The 22592-nt window shown below is 39.2% G+C and overlaps 1 protein-coding gene across 1 annotated transcript in view; it reads right to left on the minus strand.

Annotated features, from left to right (window-relative positions):
* NPSR1 (neuropeptide S receptor 1) overlaps nucleotides 1–22592 on the minus strand; it is a 91861-nt gene that overhangs the window by 68252 nt on the left and 1017 nt on the right. The gene's annotated exons all lie outside the window — the stretch shown is intronic.

Consider the following 22592-nt stretch of genomic DNA (forward strand, 5'->3'; position numbering starts at 1 on the left):
AATATATTTTGCATACAAAAAAGTAGTCTTCTGCAAGCTATTTTTAGACTATAATGTAAATGTAGATTAGTCTGGTGTGATACAAACCTTCATTTCCAGAATGACATAGTCTATTGCTAATATATTTTTCAGGCATACTTCTTCGTATATTATCTGATATTCCTTAGCAGTACATTGATGTTCCTGATCACACTGTGAAATAAATTTTCATTAAAAATGTGGAAATGAACTGCTATCATTTCCATTTCTGCACAAATAAAACCACTCAATTGCGGTTCCAATCCAATGAAGAAGTGAAACAGGCCTGCCTCACATGCTGACTTGAACACAGAGAGCACAGTTCAAAGAAACAAGACTGTCTAAAGAAAAATACAAAATTTGGCAACCACTTTAAGGTTGTCGATACAGTTGCTGTAAGTGTTCACATCCCCAGCCACCAAACAGGCAGCAAATTCTAACTAGGCAAATAAACTCAATCCATCATTTTTATGTTCCCACATTTTGAGACTGTTGTGTCTCTTAGATCACCCGCATTTGAATAAGGTGACAATGATGTGGATATCTCCTGCTAATGATTCTTTCCTCGCCATTGTAAATGTGGGTATAATGATACAAATGCTCAGAGAAATGTGAACTAGGGTATTTTTGGAGTGGGCATGATTACCCTCACGATGGCATTGAGGACAGCTGCTTTATGTGCAGTAAGTTGAGGACCAGCAGCACCAGATCTTCATGTAAATAAATGGGCTCAGCCCTTTTCAGCTCACAGGTTGTGCCCAAGCATGTGAGCAGCTGATGTGGCTTGCTGCTTTTAGGAGGTAAGCTGTGGATTCTTTTCACATATGCCTATACATATATATGCCTATATGTATAAGCAGAGATTATTTACTGTCTATACAGATAAAACAACATCTCCTTTAGTTAGCTGAAAAATTTCCAGTGCCTGTCCAAACATACCTCTGAAACAGGTAATATTGTTCTTGTACTAAAGGAATACAGGATAAAATAATAAGTATCATCTAGGAAGCAGGAGGGCGAGAAGTTTCAAGTGCATAACAGTAGTGTGGGCGGAATATATGAAGTAGCAAATACAATACCCAATTTGCTAAAGTCATTACAAGCAAACCAGAAATCAGTGTGGGAGACATTCGTTGCACCTGCTGCTCAGAGTTAAGTTTTCAGAACTTTTAAAAAGACCAAAATTGCTGAAGAGTTCCTAAGGTTTTATCTCTGGAACAGAAAGAAAATTGGGAAGGAAAAAAAAATATTGTTATGCATCCACATGTATCAAGCCAGTGAGAGATTAAATGAAGGAAAAAGAAAATGTCTCTACGCTCAAAGCGTTCAAAGCTTTTGTAGCACAATTTGCTTCAGGAGAAAATAATGTTTTCTGTGGTTACGAACATGCAAAAAAGATTCCAGACTTTATATGAACTGCTGCTCGGGGATTAGATGAGGATTTAATATCTTTCTCAGAGAAAGGATTAATTAAAATCTGTCTTCTTTGGGAAGGTGATGAGCAAAATAATTTCATATGCATACAGAGCTTTTGAATTTTTTCTCTACAGAAATGAAATGTATTTGGTGACTTCTCATTTCATATATTTTTTCTTCAAAAAAGGAATAATTTTATATTTTTATTCATAGGACTATCTGAAGGGATTTTAACATGCTTTCAAAACGTCAAAAAAATGAATCATGTGAGTCTCCTTAGAAAACTTTGAAAATCTGCTGTTAGGAGCTGAAGAAACACTGCTTGAACATCACTGAGGATCTGTCCTTTTGCTACATATTTCACCATGCTTAACAGTGAAATTGGTTAGAAAGTCTACCGGCTAGTGATAGACCTAACTGCATTTTTAATTTCATGATCATACTGCAAAAAGTTTTACTTCTCTTTCTACAGAAGGCCTTGATTGTCATCAAAAAGCTGAAGCATGCACACACACAATTGGTTTTTGTTTATTTGCAGACCTTAGCAGCTGGTGTTTTAGGGAACTAAGATCCAAGTAATCCAGCCCTGCTGCAGGGTGTGAAAGTTTGGAAATGTCTTTCACCACCTTGAGAAAGGAATGACACAAATTAGAGCATCTCATGGGATACCTGCTGGTGCCTGGCCCCCTCCATTCTCTTTCTCTCTATAAAGCAGCAATCCATGACAGTTTCAGTGAAAAAAATAATTTTAAATCTTGCATTATTTGTTTCATAATAGAAATGCCAGTAGACATGTCTGAATTCCCTCCAGCACCGATACGAAAGGAATAGATATTTTACTGAACCAATGTAATTTAAAAAAAATGCTAAAAATATTCTTTTTGAGCCATCAAGAGTGAAAAAGCTATGATTCTTAACTTTTTTATCAAAACTAACCTTCCCTTTTATAAGGAGTTTGACACCTGTGATCCTTTAACAGCACCATTTCTTAAAATGAAATATCTGGTAAATTTACATAAATTTATACACATGTATATGTATATATATAGATATATATATATATAGATATGTAGTAGGAATTTAAATTACTCAGGCTAAATTCCAGAGCTTCCTGTACTGGAAATCATTGAGACACAATGAATGGATAGTTAGTTGGAAAAAAAAAACCCACTTAAAGAAACCTAAACACAACCAAGCAAACAAACAAAAAACTCAAACCAAAATAAAACCAAAAAAAAACCCCCGATCACACAAAAATCTATGTAATAGGTTCATAACTCATACCAGAAGTATAGGAAAGTAAAAAGCAATGAGCAACAAACTGAAAGTAAGATCTAAAGAAAGAAACAAAAACAAAAGCTCTACTGGAGAACTTTGCACTTTTTTTTTTTGTAGAGCTTCTGTCCTTAAAAACCTGGGACCTCAAGTGGATTTTTTTTGTCTTTCATCTGCCTCATTTCTTCAGTCCCAACATGCAGGAAGTCTAAGGCAAAGGCTTGTCCATCTCTGCTGCCCTGTTTGATGAGCATCAGTGTCCCTTGCTCAAGTGGTCATGGTCCCTGCCCTGCATCAGAGCACGGGTAAGGCCAAAAAAAGCAGGTGATCCTCCTCCTGATGAGCACACTCCAGTAATTACCAAATAGTTAGTATAGCAGGGAGCAGCATCTCTTGGATGGAGCAGGGAACAGACTTGGATGATCTGGTCTACTGATTTAAACATGGCTCAACTTCAAGGAGTGTTTGCCTGAACTCTATAAGGCAGTCTTAGCCCATATGTTTATCATACATCCAAGGAGCTCAGGAAAGGATTGATGGCCTGCAATTTTACAGTCACTGCATGGTCCTGTAAGATTAGTATGGATTAACTGTCTGAGCATTAAATATTTAATGTAATAAAAAGTTTTCTTAAAGGTATGGAAGTGTGACTTGGACCTGCATTTTAATTATGCTTTAAAAAAAGTCCAGTCAACATCTAATTTGTTCTGTTCAAATCCTAACATGGTCCAAAGATAAATCTCTTCTGTTTGGAGAAGAAGAGAGAGTCGAAGGAGAAGATCAAATAATTAGGCATAGCTGAATTTAAAATCACTGTCCCAGACTATCAAATAGATTAGACTTCAAAGACAGAACCGTGAATTATACATATGTATAATATATATGTAAAATTTCTCATTCCGTTTTTGTAATTGAAAAGAAAAGAAAAAAAGAAAAATACATGTTTTATTAATTCATCCCAGACTCTCTAGATACTCAATACTAGGTCAGCAGTGAAATCTTTGTGGTACCTGCCCAAAATTAACCTGAGCCTGTACTACATCATAGCATATCCTTAGCTCTGTCTAGCTGAGACTAGGTATGCATTTCACCTTCTGTACCTTTTCTCCTGCACTACTTTTTGGAACTGTGCTAATAAATTATGAGGACAGGAGGTATGATCTCACTCATAATGAAATGAAAATAGAAAATTTCAGCTGTGTTGCTTTAGGTAACAGCTTTTTTTTAGTTTAATTTCAAGTAGATGAAGCTATAATGTTTCAAAACTTGTAAAATGAAGAAAATTAAATATTCCATGGAGAAAGTGCTGAAGTTGAAATTTCTCTGACCTGTTATTTTAGCTGAAAGTCTTTGCTAATTTGAACACTGCTTCTGAAAGCAAAAACGCCATTAAGATTTTATCACATTGGCCTCTTACTAGTTCTTAGTGGTTTGCCTGCAGATGAACCCAGATAGTATCTGTGTGTCATCACTTAAAAGCAGCACCCTTCAGTTCAGGTCAGAGGCAGAACATTTTTCCTCCTCTCCTCTGTTCCTGGTGTCAATCAGGTAAGAAATTGGTGGGTGGTAAGAAGAGCTGGGTAACAGAGAGGTGCCTTTCTCACCTGGGCTCAGCCCCTTTGCCCAAGTGTAATAAAGCTCACCTCCAGTGCAGGGTGTCCCCCAGGAGCCTCAAGTGTCCCAGCTGAGGGAACAGAGTCATGCAAAGTGAGGGATAGAGTTCCAATGGCATGTAGGTTAAGGTTTCTGGCCACTTCCAGCAGCATCAACTCAGTGACTGAGTTTTTAAATGCTTTTTTATAGCAGAGACCATTAAACCACAGAATGTCCCTCCTGAACACTATTAAGTGGATAAATAATGAGTTCAGCTATCAGTGGTTTCTGCACCTTCACTGCTGCCTTGCAAATGGAAGAGTGAACTCAACAATTTGACACCAGCAATTAAAAGTAAAGAGGTGAGCAACAGTTAATTTTACAGCATGGAGCAACCTGAAAGCCACCCAAGGCAACACCTGCTAGTGGAGCCAGCTTATAAAGTGACCACACTGCCTGAGTGGCAGCATTCTGGTGATATACTTCACTTCATAAAGACTCCTCATTAATTAACACATTTCCATTTGATTTCTGATGGCAGGGTTTCAGCTGCAGCAGGACAAACTCTCTGGGGACAGGGAACCTGCTTGCAGGAGCAAACAAACCAAATCCACTGAAGGAGGGGAATTGTCAAGCTTGTCCTGGTGAATCCCCTACACCTGTGGAGTGGGAAAATAGCATGGTTTTAAAATGAAGCTTCACACCTCTTGACACCTACCTTTCTTCTGGAGACCAAAGCAAATGTGATTTTTTTCGCATTTCACAGCGAAAATTTAGTTTGTTCCTTAACCTGAAGAAACAAGATGAAATTTCATTTGTGCACAATCATTGTGCCATGATTATATTTAAAAAATCAATAGACACAGCTGTCCTATGGCCTGCCTTTATTGTAAAGTACATTGATGCTACCAAAACCAACTTTCTCAGAAGTCCACTACCACAATCAGGCATATGAAATATTGGAGATAGCAGCTTGCAAGTGGCTGATCAGTTTCTAGCATTTTGCAGTATCATGACACTTTTTTCTCTCCAGATGGTTTTCCAAAGACCAGTTTAACTCCATGCATTCTCTGAAAATTAAGCACACAGTACAGGGTCTGCATTTTAAAAGGCAGAAATCAGCTGCTCCCTATGTGTGAGGCATCATGCTTTTTTTCAAACTCAGGTGGAATTTTGAGGACAAATCCAGCATATAAAAACCAGCTAAACATTGATGGGTTGTTTTGAAAAGCAAATAGAGGCTTGACAGACCATCAGTGACAGCAGGAAGAGTAGATACTCCATGAATTTTACCTGTGAAAAAGATAAAGGACAACTATCTCTGCTGATGTTTAAAAATCAGCAGCAGCACTCATCCTCAGTATCTCCAACAGAAGCCCTACATGCTGCCCATTGGAACCAGAAGAAAATACCCCAGAGATGCAGGAGACAGCAGGGTGGGTTTCTCAAGGTGATTACAGGCTACTGACACACTGATCCTGGCTGTTCCAGATGGCTCCAGCCAAAAGTTGAAAGAAGTACACAGCTGACAAATTACATAAAGCTCACCACAGTATGTCACACTACTGCTCACCTAGTCCTCCCACATCATTGAATTTTCCACTGTCTTGTATCCATGGGCATACCTACACCTTCAAGTATTTCCAGCTGCTGCACAGACAAGTTTCATTACCCTAGCGAGAAATGGAAGATAAAAAGCAGAATTTCTAGCTCATGGAAACTTTCTTCTCTTCTCTCCCCAAGTACCTATTCTTCCACTTCCTGTTTCCAAACTCTTGTACAAATTGACAAGCCAAAGATCTGAGAGAGCTCTTCAGTGAGCAGCTGTCTGTTGAGAGCCAAAAGTTAATGAGCTTTCGATTTCCTTAACTCACACAGACACAGTGCAAGCTCTGGCGTGGCTCTGCTGGAACTGCCTGGGATTCAGAAAGCACACTCTAAGCCTGATGTGTGTGAGATCCAGAACTTCAAATAAATCACTGTCTTTTAGTAAAAGAGTATTGTACCTCCTACCCTACTAGCAGCTGTTTTGTCGAGTTCTGCCTGTCAGTCAGTAATGATTCTTTTTACTGTCCACAAGATGTCAATGCCATGAAAGGCAGTGTCTCCTAAACCTCCTATCAGGGGTTTGCTGGAAACATCTTCTCATCTATAGATCCTACTCAGTACAGCAATTTGTCAGAGCAATTACAAACTCACAAGAGGACTTTGCACTGCTGCTCTCCATCAGCCCTTGTGACATCCAGCTAGGAGAGCAGAGAGCACTGATTTGAGCAGGTAAGATCCACACGGTTTGTGGCAGAAGACATGGGTGCTTAGAGGAAAGATCTTAAAAGTCAACAAACAAAATGACGAAAATCTTGAGCTAACTGAGCGCTTTTTCATGCTGCTTAAACCTTCATCTACATTTATGTATTCTCAGCTGCAAGAAACTTAAAACTTGCAGTCCCTCCTTTAGGTGTAGGTAAGCATCAGAGCATTAGCACACAGCACAATGAATTCTCATCCAGAAAATTTATGTAATAGACAGGAGCAAAGCGAGACAAGCCCATCATCTCTTCAGTAAATGGTCCAAACTTTAAAGGTCTGCATCATTTGCAGCTATAAAACAACTGTTCAGTGTTTTCAAATAGCTATTGCAACCATCATATTGAATAACAATAACACATCTTCCCTTAGCAAAAGAGGAAAAAATAATGCCAGTGCATAGAAGATATATGATATATGATGTGAACAGTATTAAGTACCTTATTTAAGCATTAATCTTTAACCTTCACAAACTTTGTGACAGCATACAATGATAGTTGCTGGAGGAAACTCTTTTTTCATATTCACACAACAGCATTATTTATAGCAGCAATGCACATCTGAACAACAAAGGAACAGGAAAGGTAGTGATGAAAGATGCATTGTAACAAGCAATAAATCATATAGCACTGAATCATTGAATGCTAAAGAAAATGAAACTACCTGAAAATAACACTGTGATTTAGCAAAAGTCCTTTAAGATGTGCTTAATGCTAAGTACATATTTGTTTCTCACTGAAGTATTGAACTTTTATTCAGAATTAAATATGTTCTTAAATGTTCTGAAGAATCTGGATCTAAAGGAGGATGACATTTATGGTGATTTCCATCCAAGTCTACAGGATAACAATGTTTCCAGGGAAATTCATAAAGCCATCAAACACATAGGCTCATCTCAGTTGATAACAACAAATATCACTGACAAAATACACTCTATTAGCATTCCTTTCAGATTGCATAAGTGGCATTCCGGTAAACATTCATTTTTCACCTTCCAGTAAAGTGCTTTTGTTCATGAAAAACTGCTTTAGGAGACTTAAATATATCTAAGAGCTGTTACAGATAAGCTGTTCTTCTTTATCCATCATTTTCATGCCTTTCTAGGGCAACAATTCAAGACAGTCAGGAATGAAACATTGAATTTATACATTTGGTCTCTATCTTTGCAGACTGCCTGTGATTTTCATATGTGTGGAATCCTTTATGTGTATTCTGTGTGTGAATGCATTTATGTTGCCTTAAACAACATTTAAGCATCAATCTTAGATTCTCTAAAAGTTCTCCATAATCATTACTTTCATTAAAAAAGTTTTGTTCATCAAGCCCTGAGGATCTGGTCTTTACAAAATTTAGCATGATTATTTTATACAAATAATTACTTTTTCACTGTTTTAAGGCAAAAATCTGTAATAATAAAAATTATCAGAATCTTAGGGCATGTGGCCTATGCAACAACATAAAAGAACAGTTTAATCAGGAGAGGAAGCGAGTGAAGAAAGACACAGAACCAGCCTTCAAATCCATCAGCATGGGAAGGGATATGACATGAAGGACACAAACTGCAGCAACAATTAAGGTGGACATTAGGGACATAAAAAATTCTCTAGTTAAAAGGCAATGGAAATCTCTGAGACAGGTTGCCTGGGGATGTAATGTAAGCCCATCCCAGGGGTTTTCCTAGTTCAGCTAATGAAACATCCATCAGGAAGAGTTTAGGAATAAATTTTTCTTGCCATGAGGATAGGAGATGTGTCTCTTGGCATGTGGTTCATCCATTTTTTGTAGGCTTTTTTTCTAATTCCAGGGTAAAATTTAAGTAGAAAGTAATAGAGAAAGGAAAATGGGGGAAAAATCATGCTAGTTTCTTTATGGCAGACTGAAGAGACAGATGCTACTTTGTTCCTGGAGAGTTGTGGCTCTTCAGAGTACCCCTTAATGATGCACACATTTTTATCACCTCAGTAGTATGAATCAGCTGCCTAGATGTCCTGGAGTCTGCAAAACACACCACAGGGCTGGCACAGGCAGAGATATTTCCCACAGATAATTTGACAGGCCTCTAGATAATTTCCATTTATTGAGAAAAATGCAAAAGCACCTCCTGTGTGTTACTGGAAGCCTGCTCTCTGCTCAAGAGGGAGCATAGGGGTTTCCTTGCCATTTTCATATATGTACGTATATATATAAGTTTAAGCTTAGCAAAACTAGCAGCTGCTGTTGGTCTTTGGTGATGTAAGGTGATGTATCTGACCGTGGGAAGCAATCTTTGATACAGAGAGCATCCTCATTCATTAAATTAGTTTCAGCCTAAGTCTATAATAATGTGACAGCATCTTTGCAATGAAAGCCTTTTGACTCATACTCCCTCTTTAAATGCTGAGAATCAAAGCAGCTGCAGAGGTCAGCATCAAAGTGTGAGTCATGAAATGAGTTTCAGACTCAGTTGTATAATGAATCTGAGCACACAGCCTCCTTCGCACAGAAATAAAGCAGAACTCTATGAACCAAATGAGAAATGGCCAGAAGGAGAAAATGTTTTCTGGTCTTTGATGTAAGTCATTGGTATTTTTCAGTTTGAAGACCCCATAAAAGTTTCCCAGTGAAGCTGTGTACTGTCTTCAGTGAATTTCAGCCTCTGCTGATAGCTTCGCTTTGCTTGGTACTCCCACTGATCTCTTAGAAGTTGAAGAACACAGGTATATGTGAATTCCTTAAACTCAGTGAAGTTTAAAAGGGAACAAAAATTATGTTCTTCACAAGCCTGCCTGAAAATGTTTGCAATTACCTTGCTGTTCTGGTTGCAGTTAAGGAAAGCTCATCCTGCTCTGTGTAAGTAATATGAAATGAACAACCTTTTCCCCTCAAAGACGCAGCACCTAAGGATGCCAGGACGGGTGTATTTCAGAGCAGAATTAGGCTCTAAGATTTCTGTTAGCAGTTTTTCCTATACTTTTATATTACATTCATTTCAGAAGGTTTTTAGGCTACTATTCCAATATCAGCTGAAATCAGTGATCTTTATTTTGATATTGATATTAAAGAACAATAAAGACCAAGTAGTTGCAGGACTAGCAAGTTTTCAGTCTTCTGTAAACAATTAGCTAAAGACCAACACATTCAGGGCAATTTTGCACATCTGCTCTATGCTAGGTACTTCTCTAGTTAATTCATTCCAGCTGCAATTACAACAAGACAAATTTTAAAATTATTTCATTAAAATTTGCTTCATTCAGTGTGCGAATCTATAGGACTTCGGCCACCAAAGCCTACAACCTTGTGTGCAGCCCTGGAAAGAGCCCAGTGCAGCATTCTGAAGAGCTTTTGCAATGAACAGAAAGGTTCACACTTCAGCTATCAGACATTACCTCTCCACCAGTTGGTGCTTTGATCAGCCCATTACAGCGACACAACAGAAGTGATGTACAAAACACAACAGAGCATGGTAGCTATTTTTATGTGCTCTGAACAGCTGCACAAAACAACACACTGCAAAGAGAAGACAATGAGATTTGCTGTGCCCTCATCTGGGGCTTTTTACCACCCATTTATTATTCATATTGAGCTGTAAAAATGGTCTGTGCTTGGCAGTCCTAACAGGATTGAAATTATCTAGGTGAAGCGACGCTGTTCTCAGCAGTTGACCTTCCTGCAAGTAGGACATACTTTATGCATCTGATTTTAATTTAATAAATAATGTTTTATTTTCCAATACAAAGAACATTATTGTAATTTTCTTCAGCTATACCTCAGGATACATTTTAAATGTGGTGCCATTTTATTTAAATGTTGCAACCAATGTACATATTTGACAGTTTTCACCCAGAAGCAGCACAGAGATATTAGAGATCATTATAGAACTGTTTGATTTTTAGAAGGAATGTTGCTGATAGCAAAAAAATGACAGGCTAGTAATCCTTATTTATTGAATTTCTCTGTCTTGCACTGAAAGGGATGTGCTTTCCTAATTCCTCTTCAGTCTTTAGCAATTCACTTCAAATTTACTCAATTTAGAGCTTTTCCATTCACATGCTGGGTCAAAATCTAAATAGAACAAACTTCCAGGTTCATATCCAAGCTGTTAATTCTATTTGAAAATCCTCCATCTTTGAACATGTGTTTTATGCTACCCAGAATTGCTTTCATAATAACGTCGTTTCCTCCTTTCAAAAAAAAAGTTATTTTAATCCATGACACCATCTAGGTCTTCTCTCTATGTGCAAACAGACTCATCCTTCTTCTCTATCTTTTCATGGCTAAGGATTTGGATATTTTTCTTTTTGCTTTTTTTTTTTAACCTGCATCTCATAGGAGAACCAGAATTAAAATATTAATTACATTCTAACAACAAAAAAAAGGCCAAAGGACCTTCTGAAATGTACGGAAAACTTCCCAAAAAATTCAGTAGGGTGACAATTCCATCCTGCAAAAAACAGCATGTTTTCTAGTGCTGGTCCATGGATATGGTTTTAGACACACATGGATACATTTTTTTCACTGGGTTTTACACATATAAATCTTCCTTAATGTCTCCATCTACAATCAACACACTGTTTGAATTTAAAACAGTAATAGGCACTGTAGAGAGAGAGAGAGATATTAATTAACGGTCCAAGAAATCCAACAAAACCCACCATTAAAATATTTGGAAGCACCTTTTAATATCACTTAATGTACTCTTAATAGATAAAACTGTGCCTGTCATAGATTCCCTCCTCTACCTCCACTCAGTCCGTTTACTGCACATTTCTGACATAACACTTCCTCTGATGAGACAGGGAATCTTTTCTGTAATTGGACAGCTATGAAAGGCATCTCAGCCTTCATCTGTGAAACTGTGAAGCATCTGAGCATGGACAGCAGAAATCCTACCTCTTAACCCTTGCCCTGCCACCATGCCACTGTCATACAGTTGCTAGCATCCAATGAGAGTTTTACACAAGAGCACTGTAAGTAGGCAGGTATAGGGGTTTAGGCAAGGAAAGACAACTTCAGTATGATTTTGCTTTCCCAGAACTCACACCAACTGCATAAGCTGCAGAGCACTTCATCAAAGACCTTTAATTTGCCTGGAAACACAACAGCACTGTCATTTCACCAGCACAGTGTGTTGCTTTCTGTTGGTGCCCAATTGTCACCATAATAAATAATTTTCCAATTACAAGCTATCATCTAGCAGAAATAAAAAAAAAAAGGAAGATAAAAAGTTTGATTAATTTTATAACATTTCTTAAATTGTTTTAATTTTGCTATAGATTTTTGCACAATCCTGACAGTTTTTCTCTCCCTCCCCTTGTAGCTAGTCTATAAGTGTTCACTGATCTTTCCCAAAGAACAAGATGTGCTGTTATTCAGCTTCCATTCTCCTCTTCTAATCTCTTTCTTTCTGAGAAGTCAGCCAGAGAGTAAGAAAGAGCACAGTGAAAACAGTATTGTCAGAAAAAGGCAGTATATTTTAAAAATAGATTGCCATTTTTTCCATTAATTTAAAAGCTATTTAGTCATAGCTTCAAAATTGAATCTAAATCTAATATAATGAAGCATCATCTTTCCAGTAGTTTTTCTAACCACTCTTTTTATTTAGAAGTTTCAAACTGGAAATCATTTTAAGGTAAGGTAAACCTACATAGCAATACCCTTCTGCAGAAAAGAAGCAAAAAATACCCACATGGATTCTGTCTAATCACATCATACTTCCAATATTTTTTCAAACAGATTTTTTCCACCAGCTATGTTAGCTTGAGAACATATTCAAGAAGCACCTTTCATTATCGGGTTTTTGCTATTATATTTATTTTGGGGGGCATTTTGGTTTTCCCCTCTTTTTCTCACTGTGTTCAAGGTGGGAATGCTTTTAAAACTGTAGTGTATCACAGCAATTGTCTTGCTCCTACTATTTTATTTGCAGAGATTCTTCATCAGATCAAACACCCAGAATTTAACCACAAATATTTCTTCTTTGTTTGAAAAAAGAAAATAAAATAAAAAAGTATTGGTTTTCTAAACTAAACTGACACACTCAACTTTTGTTGAGATAATGCAAGGAAAGTTCGAGAAATTCTGATACTTTGATCCCTCAGATTGAATCATCAGGTTTCTGGTTTTTGAAGTGCTCTGCTCAATCCTGCTTCTAATGAAAGCCGATGATTTTTAATGAATGAGTAATAGGAATGACATTCAGAAAACGTCAGCTGAGTGGCCTTGGCAATGTAACTTTGGTTCAGTGTAACTGTAGAGCTTTATACCTTAGCTGATTAAAAGCTGATCTTCTCATGAAATCTTTAGGATATATGCAGAGTGTTCAAGCTGCACTGTATTGTAATGCAAATGAAGCTAAGTTAATTATAATGGAAACTATGTTTTATTAAACTGCTACATAGTTTTCTCATTTTGCAAAGCAAATCCAAAATAAATGTTTTGTCATGATTCTCTCCTTTTCCATTTCCTCTAGATCCATTGCTATAAGCCAATGTGTCAGAATGTAGTTTATTTATATGTTTGTTCAATCAATGGCACAAGAGAGAAATGTTAATGCTCTGCACTCCTTGCTCCATTTCAGCTTCAGTTCTTCTTCTCTTTTAGGTTGCAACTCTACTAAATAGTTTTCAATGTTTTCAAATGAGGTTTGTCTGAGAGGCAAGATTCCCCCTCTCTTCCACATGTGGAAGTTTTCAGTATTTATTTTCTCTGCTCACTTATTTTAGATCTCTGACATGGATACACTTAGTTGCTGAAATTGTCATTGCTTAAAGCTCCTGAATTTTATCTCCTCATCTGTTCAAGGGGCATCTTTTTATATCACTCTAAATGCCACACTGAACCAATCTGAAGTGTTGGATACAACTTATTTGTCCTTCCAGGCAGCTTTTGTCCATCAATGGCAGGGAGCCAGAAGGGTGCACGGCTGCAACACCTCTCCCAGGACTGTTTCTAAAGATTGCTCAGAGACCATCCTAGCAGGACTTGTGGCCCATAGGGGACCCACCACACTGGAGCAGCCCATTCCCGAAGAACAAGACATCTAGAAATGCTCCATGCTAGAGAACTTGAAGCACTGCAGCCTGTGGGAAGAACCCACGGTGGTGAAGGTTTGTCTCCCATAGGTGGAACCCTATATGAAATAGGGACGATATGAGAGGAAGAAGGAGAAGAGAAGGAAGAACACACCACAATCCCCATTTCCCATTCCCATGGGACACTTGGGGAGTGAAGGGGAGGTGGAAGACTCAGGACAGAAGTTGAGCCTGGAAAGACTGAGGTGGGGAGTGGGGGGGGGAAGGTAATTATGTTTAATTTCCCATTATCCTTCTTTGTTATTAACTGGCAGTAAATTAAACTGCTATTCCCCAAGGTGAGTCACCCATGAGAGTGATTGATAAGTGACATCCTTGTCCTTATCTCAACCCAGGAGTTTTTTCATGTTATTTTTTCCATCTGTTCTGCTGAGGATGGGGAACAAGTGAGCAGCCTGGTGGGCAAATGACAGCCAGCCAACGTCAACCCATCACAGGCAGAGAGATGGGTGGAGGGTGGGTGGAGGGGTCCTGCTCTACCTGCTTTCATCTAGAGATGCATGGGACTCATTTTCTCCTTTTTGCTCTGAGCAGTACCTGCTAATTGTTGGTGTTCTAAAGTTTAGCTTGCTTGCTGTTTATTACCTTGGGCAACAAATTTGAAAATATAGGACCTAAGCAAATTGGTCCAACATAAAAATAGGAAAATTCATTGAACAAACTGGTAAACATCAGCTATTCTTATTTAGAGTTATTTTTCTTTTTTATGTGACTTTCTTTATACATCTATGAGTGTCCCTTAACACTATAAGAAACATTTCCCTCCTCAGCTGCACTGGAAAGGACAATTTCCTCTAAGGTGGCCAAACCACATGAAAAGTCAGCTGCATCCTGAGAGTTTGGGTAGCTCAGTGCCTTGTGCCCTGCAGAGAGACCTTATAAGCTCAGATGTGCTAAGCATTTCGTGTCCTTGAAAGAAAAGTAAGGGTCCTCCCTGTGTTGTGACAAGTATTTTTGGACTATAAATGTAGTTAAAATAACCTTTAATTTTGTGAGAGGCATCTGCACTTAAATTTTACTAGGAATTTGGCTGAAGCCACAGATCCAACCTGTCTCACATGCTGGTGTGCATGATTAAAGAGATGCAGGCTGGCCCAGCCAAGGAGGTGTGCTGCATTCCTACTTAATGTGTGTTACTGTTGCCAAGTAACATAAATTCAGTGCCGCAGTCAAATACTGCCATAAGTCAACAGCTACCCTCCAGCAAGGCATCAATCTTGAAATGAGTTGCTAAGATGCAAACATAACCTTTTCATTATTTCTCTGCAATGGAATATTGTTTTGTCCTTCCTATTTTCCTCTACTTCTTTCTCTTCCCACCAAGGTATGGGCAAAAGAATGTGACAAAAATATTTGCTGTCTGTCAGCAAATTTTAACACTAAGTGGTCTGTCATCATTTCTTTAACACTAAGTCAACAGTTATTACACTCTGTTTGAAGTTTTGGCATGTTGCTTCCTAATCAGCTGGTTGAACCTCAAGTCAGGACCTCCAAGAATTTCCTTCCTTCTTCAGTCAACCAAACTGGCCAGGCTTACATGATACAAGGCTGTGAAAGTTCTGAGTCTCAGTGCTCAGAGAGAAAACGTCTCTGTGGTTCCCAGCATACAATGAAGCTGAAGGGAAGCAGACAGAATGTCTTCTTTTCACTCTAAGGGTTCCAAGCAAGCTCAGATTAAAAATAAAAAAAATTTTAAGAAGTAAGAAAAGGGAAAACCAAACCCCTTTCTCACTGCACTGGTTTTGGCTGGGATAGTTAATTTCATTCACAGCGGCTGGCATGGGGCTGTGTTTTGGATTTTGCTGAACACCGGGTTGATAATATAGAGAGGTTTTTTACTGCTGTTATTGCAGGGACTATACAGAGCCTTCTTTGCTTTCTACACTGCCACACTGGTCAGGAAGCTGGGGGCGTGTGGGAGGCTGAGAGCCAGGAAAGCCAGGATAGGTGCCCCAAACTGACCAAAGAGACATTCCCGACCATGGCATCACGCTCAGTACATAAAGTGGAGGGAAGAAGGAGGAAGGGGGGACATTTGGAGTGATGGTGTTTCTCTTCTCAAGTCACCATTACTTGTGAGGGGGCCCTGCTCTCTTGGAGCTGGCTGAACACCTGCCTGCCCATGGGAAGCACTGAATTAATCCCTTGTTTTGCTTTGCTTGTGCTTGCAGATTTTGCTTTTTCTATCAAGCTGCTTTTATCTCAACCCACAAGTTTTTTCTAGCTATTACATTTCCCATTCTCTCCCTGATCCCAGTGGTGAGTGAGCAGCTGGATGGGGCTTGGCTGCTTGGGGTTAAACCACAACACATAACACACATACCCTTTTGGGTATGATCAAGCAAAGGACTTACTTGTGTGGCATCTCAAAATTCACAAAGTTAATTTGGCTTTAATGAAAAAGTAAAGACATGATTACACACCTCTGTGAAAGTTATGCAAGGTTTGTTAAATGCTCCGAGAGCTTTGCATGGTGGAACTGCATAAGTGAAGGCCACAGGAGCCATCTTACTTCTACCGAAGTCAAGGATGCAAACAGTTTCCACTGGAGAGCAATAAATGCCAGGGTGTCTTGAGCCAGGATATCCAGAGGCTGGGATATCCTGTTATTATAAATATAGGGAGGAAACAGTTCAGGGTTCTGTTTATTTAGGTTTAGCAGAGATTTTAGTTAATTCATATTTAATGGATTCAGGTTCAGTCCCCATTCAACTAACAGATGGAAATGAAAATGGAAATATTACAGGTCTTTTGACTATTTTTAAACTTCACGAGTAACAAGACTTTAGCAACTGAAAATGTACTTGAGAAATTTATAGAAAAATTAAGGAGTCTGATACAACATATTTTTTATTTGCTCAGTTTTTTTACCCCTCAAAAAAGACTCACAATACTGAATGCCAGCAACATATGCATACATAGCTGGACTTGACAGAATAATTTTTGGTAGTTGATATATCCAAGTTGCATCCTTCCAGCAGTGGCGTCAGAGACAGTGTCACTTCTTGCTTATTGAGATTTGGCTCACCTGCAATGCATTGACTGGATTTTTTTCAGAGCATTGAGGTCTCTGTATAAAGCTCATGAAATCTTAAAACTGGAAGAAATTTCAGTTCTTTAACTGTACTTTCAAGGTCAGCTATGTTTAATACTGATTCAGTAGTGTCATTATTTTTGTTCTATGAGCAAAGGATGTCTCTCTTAATTTATGTGTGTGTTAGACAAAATTTTGTGCTACCATTGCCCAAATTTTAGAGTAGGACTACTATCTGTGAGCACTATACACATCTGATGAAATGCATATGCTCATACAGTTTTTGCTCTTTAACTTTTTTTCCAATGACATTTATAAAGCTTCAGGAGAAGAAACAACCCGATGGTTACAGCTGACCTTTTAATAAAATACCATGAGGTTCCTCATAGCACTGTTCACATCAGAGAGTCTTTGTTGTTGTCTTAGCAGGCTTCATCACTTATTCCTTTGGTGATATCCTATACTCATTTCTGTCTCAGGATGTGTACTTCAGATCACTTTATGTTGCAGACAGGTGTTTTATAACATGGCAGGAATCCATGGGCTCAAAATGTTGCTTAAAAATACTTTAAATTAAATGTTACTTGTAAGACAAACTAAGAGGGGTTTTAGCTTGATTTTCTAAAAAAATAAAAGAAAAAAAATCCAAAACCTGTAATCACACTGCACATCTATCTTTCCAATTCTCGCCTTTTGAGTCAACCAGCAAACTGCAGTCATGGAGTGCTGGATGCGTCCAAGACATAAAGATCCTGCAACTTCACAAACACCAGCTACAGAAAGTACTGGTGTCTTCACAGAAGACCCAGAAAGGAGAATGTTTTTTCTTCTGCTGGGATGATTTTCTGTTTTCCTGAGCAACAAAAGGCCACCCAGCATATACACAGATGAGTACACACAGAAGCTACCAAAATGTGTGTAACAGCCACCAAACTGCATGAACAGTTTATTGCACATGGTGGTTTCTCCCCTGCAAAAGACAGGGAAGGGAATATAGGAGAACAGTGTGGTGAATACAGTATGGTATTTAAGGAGACATACATATCATGCTGAAAGAATTTCATGAGAGATTGCATTAATTTTAACTTCAAAACACAGAGGGAATACACCCCCCTTTAATTTAAAATGCATCATTTTTAATGCCCAGAGAACATTCTGTTCTGCAACAGCACACTTATTTCTTTAGTCTTCAGGCAAAATGTTCAATCAGTAAAATCTGTCTTCCTTTTCTTTTTGTTGATGGTAATGTCCATTGTCACTATTCTTATACATCTCAAGTGTTCGTAATTTCAGCATTTGTTCAAAGTTTCAAGTCCTAGTAGCACTGAGTCAATTATTTTGCAGGATAATGATTTGTAAACACTTAGAGTGACCGAATCAAGGAGAGGGCACAGGAAGCAATTTGCTGCACTTTTTGTAGTAGTGGCTGTGAAATACAAAGAGGTGACCATGAAATACAAAGCTTGTGTTGCAGTATCCTTCTTGGATGTGGATTTAACTGAGAATATACTTTTGAGGGAAGAAGATACATAGGGTTTGAAAGAAAGTGCAGCAGTTTTCTCTGGATGATGTATTTGAGCGAGTTTTCACAGACTGGTTCCCACATTTAACTACTGATTTTACTTTTTTAGTTAATGACTGGTATATCTCTAAGAACATGCTTGGGAAATGGGGGGTTTTTGCCACTCTCTCCCTTACTGCAGCTCAGCTGTGGCTGTAACTTACACTGCAAGCACCCTTTTATGAATTAACCAGAGGCTGGAGAGGTGGCTGTTTACATTTGCACAGAATAGAATTAAGGATAGCAATGTGGCTTTTTTAATAACAAAAGGGGTCTGAGATGCTGCAGAATGATCTCCATAAATGGTCCTTCCACTTCAAATCCCAATGCTGTACACAAAATTTCTCCTACCCTTACATGGCCAAGGGAGTAGATTGAGTAAAAAATGCCCTCCACACTGCACCTCAAGTGGCAAATGGGTGGCCATGTGCTTTTCTATATCACCTCTATTGCATCTGTCACTCCTAGCATAGCTGAAGAAAGCAGCCTTTATTAGGTGGCACCTATGAAACAAACAAACAAAAACAATCAAAAAAACCCCAACCAACCAACCAACCAACCAAACAAAAAAAACCAAACCAAAACCCAAACCAAACCCAAACCAAAAACAAACAACCCCCCAAGAGACACAACCACCAAAAACAAACAACCACAACCCCAAAGCAAACAAACAAACCCCAAAAAACAAACAAACAAAACCAAAAAACCAAAACAAAACCCCAAACAATAAAAAACCACAAACCCAAACTAACAGAACCATCACTAAACACCACTTTCAAGCATAAGATTATTTTGAGGTTGGATTTTTTTTTTAATGCATCTGAGGTGTTATTCCCTATACATGCACACTTTCTTTCTTGTTTGGATTTGGTAGATACACTGTGGTCCAAAACAAAAGCTGCATCCCCTTTAAATTTCTGTTTTAACTCCTTGCTGGACTGTAAGCTGAGGAGTATTTGATAACAACTTCAAAAGCTGTGACTCACTGGACCCTGGATAAAGGATTGATCTTTGATGTCAACAGCCTCACCAAGGTTATCTCAGGTGAGCAACTGCCTCTTCCCCAGGCACGTGGGACCCAGCAAATCTGGGCCTCCAAACTCACCTCTTAATGAGCTAGGCAGCATCCTACTTGCAGTGTTGGTAGTATATATCCAGGTTTGCTGCCCAAACAGCCCTTGTTTTCACTTTCCTCAGAGGGCAGTCTAGACCTGCAGAAGCCTCCTCGGGCAATTCACTTTGACAGCTCTGCTAAAGTACAGGATGGTGCTGGATGGGGCTTTGAGCAACCTGGACCAGTGAAAGGTGTCTCTGCCCATGGCAGGGGACTTGGAGCTAGATGGTCTTTATGATCCCCTCAAACACAAACCATTCTATGACTCTGAATATTCCTCCCGGCCCACAGGCTCTTGGCACAGCTCCACACACTCTCAGCTGAATTTTTCTCCAGCTGCTCTCTCCTGACTGGCTCCTCCAGCAACCTTCTGGGAACACTCTCCCTAAGGGAACTTGTGCCACTCTGTCTCACGGAACAAGAACACAAGGCCACTGCAGTACAATAATAATAATACTCTGAAAGTTCAACAGCTGCCTTGCCCCTACTGGGGGAGGGCTACCACATTCAAACTTGTATCTGTGGAGGTGCTGCACTAGACTCATCTGTAGCCAACATGAGACAGAAACTTTGCATCTTTTCATTTACTTTTACAAGCCATGCTGCCCATTAAGATTTCCATATGACCACTTTACTGAGCAATTTAAATTAGAGGAGTGCTTTCATTAACAAGCTTAATGAGTTATTTGTGCTGGGCTCCAATCATTAGAATCCTATCTGTGCACAATGTAATGTGCTAGACATGTATTTCCTCTAGTGGTAGAGGTAAAGGTTATTGTCCTACTATAAATATTTGGTTTTTAACTCTTTCCACTGTACTGATCATGGAAAGGCCTCTTCAATATAGATTAATTTTGTACAACCTTCTCTGAGCTCTATGTGTGTTTGGAGCTTCAAGATGCCAAGAGTGCAAGAACTGCAGGTATCTTGAGAGACAATGAAAGCCATCTTTTACAGCAATCCACTCATATTAAACTAAATGTGCATCAAGGTCTGCTTCTGATGGATATGCCGCTTCCACAGTCTCTTGGTGCTTAGCTGTGTAACAGTCTTTTTTTCACAAGTGCATACCCACTAGTCACAATTGGTAGATCAATTATCTTTCACTGACAAGAGATAGATCCTACATCCCCCATCCCATTTAACCACAGTCTTCCCTCAAGACCAGCTTCACCTGAAAGACTTTGTCTGTTCAACATCTAGCATGCGACCAGCAGGTCAAGAGAGCTATTTCTGCCCCTCAGCCCTAGTGAAACCCGACCCAGAGCGCTGCATCCAGCTCTGGAGGCTCAAACATAGGAAGGATGTGGACCTGTAGGAGTGAGTCCAGAGGAGAGTCGGAAATATGAGCAGAGGTCTGCAGCACCTCTCCTGTGAGGACTGCCTGAGAGAGTTGGGATTGTTCAGTCTGGAGAAGAGACTTTATGGCATCTTTACAGTACCTGAAGGGGGCCTGCAAGACAGCTGGAGAGGGACCTTTTACATGTAGTGATAGTACAAGGAGGAACGGCTTCAAACTGACAAAAGGCAGGTTTAGATTAGATATTAAGAAAAAATTCTTTACTATGAGGGTGATGAGGCACTGGAACAGGTTGTTCTGAGAAGCTGTGGATGCTCCATCCCTCGCAGCGACCAAAGCCAGGATGGATAAGGCTTTGAACCAACTGGTCTGATGGAGGTTGTCCCTATCCATGACAGGGATGTTAGAACTAATGGTTGCCCCTGTCCATGTCAGGGATGTTGGAACCTTTAAGGTTCCTTCCAACCCAAACCATTCTATCACTGATTCTATGTTTGTTTGGTCAAACAGCATATAGGAAGGTCTAGATGTAGCTACCCAAGAAAGCAGCCAGATCACAGCTCCTGTCTGCGTATATTTAATCAAATCTTCTAACACGGCATCCTGTACTTTCCCATTATTTAAAATGCTTCATTTCATTAAGCACACATTTGAGCCTCAGTCGTCACCAGCAGTATGTGTTCACCTCAAACCATGTGTCCTCAATTACTGTGCTTGGCCACTTCCAGCCTCCATATCCCCAGTGCACAATACTGCAGGCATCTTGCACAGAGCTCTCATTTTTCTGACAAGGTCTCAGTCATTAGCCTGTTATCTGCCTGCTCACCAGTTGCACTCCTGACAGTCATGCTCCATTACCTCATCCATATTGCTGTAATAATTAGCCTTCCTGTTTACAGGCATGAACAGCATTGCTACAACATGTACATATCTCAAGAAAAATTCCAGGCGAGTAAAACCAGAATATATCCCAACCTAATGCACAAGCAAGAATACAATAATCATTCGACCTCTTGTATTGGATAATGCACCTCTATCAGCAAAGATAACAACACTGCCTTTGCTTTGATTGTGTTCCACATTCACTACATGATCCTAAGGAAACACATTTATTGACTTATTTATAAAAATATCTGCTTTTACATGAGTTGAATTTCCCTTTTGTTTTCTTCACTGTGTTCCAACAGCTCTGTATCAGAATACAGAACTTGAAGGAACATCCTGAAGGATCACTGTGTCCAGTCCCCTCCTCTTGCAGGCACAGCCTCATACTATTCCTTTCACAAGGTATTATCCAGCTCAGCCTTAGACATGGATTTTTGCCCTCACTACTGGGGGGCGGGGGGGAGCTTTCAAAGAAAGCTGGTTCAGAACCTCACGCTTCTGATGGCTGGGAATCCAATTTGCATCTTCACTTTATGTATGGCTTTTTAATAACCACTTGTTCACAATCCTTTGTGGTCACTTCTCTCAGATTTGTCCTTCTTGTTGGGAACTTAACATGACTATTGACATGCTAGTGTTTCACCATGTTTTTATTTTGTTTGGCTAAAGAAACAATGTCCTTTTATGACATTGTTTAAGAAACAATGTCTTTTATGTCCTCTACATTGGCATCAGACTCCTTGTTCCACTCATCATCCTGTCTGTGACTGTCCCAGTATGACTTAGTCTTCCCAGAGGAAAGACTGCAAGTTTACATATTTGTCCTGATAATATCTTGAAGAGTTTTGTCGCATGATCCGTCCTTCCCTGTCTTTGTTGAAAAGCAACCCCTGAAATTGGATTACTTATCAGTATTCCTCTTTTTTTTCCCAGCTGACTTCCCTTTTTTCAAGCTGCCATACCACAGCTGAACCGTCTAAATATTCACCATGAGATCCTGGTATTCAGAGATCATTAGC

This window comes from Geospiza fortis, unplaced genomic scaffold (assembly GCF_000277835.1).
Source record: "Geospiza fortis unplaced genomic scaffold, GeoFor_1.0 scaffold346, whole genome shotgun sequence".
NCBI lineage: Eukaryota > Metazoa > Chordata > Aves > Passeriformes > Thraupidae > Geospiza > Geospiza fortis.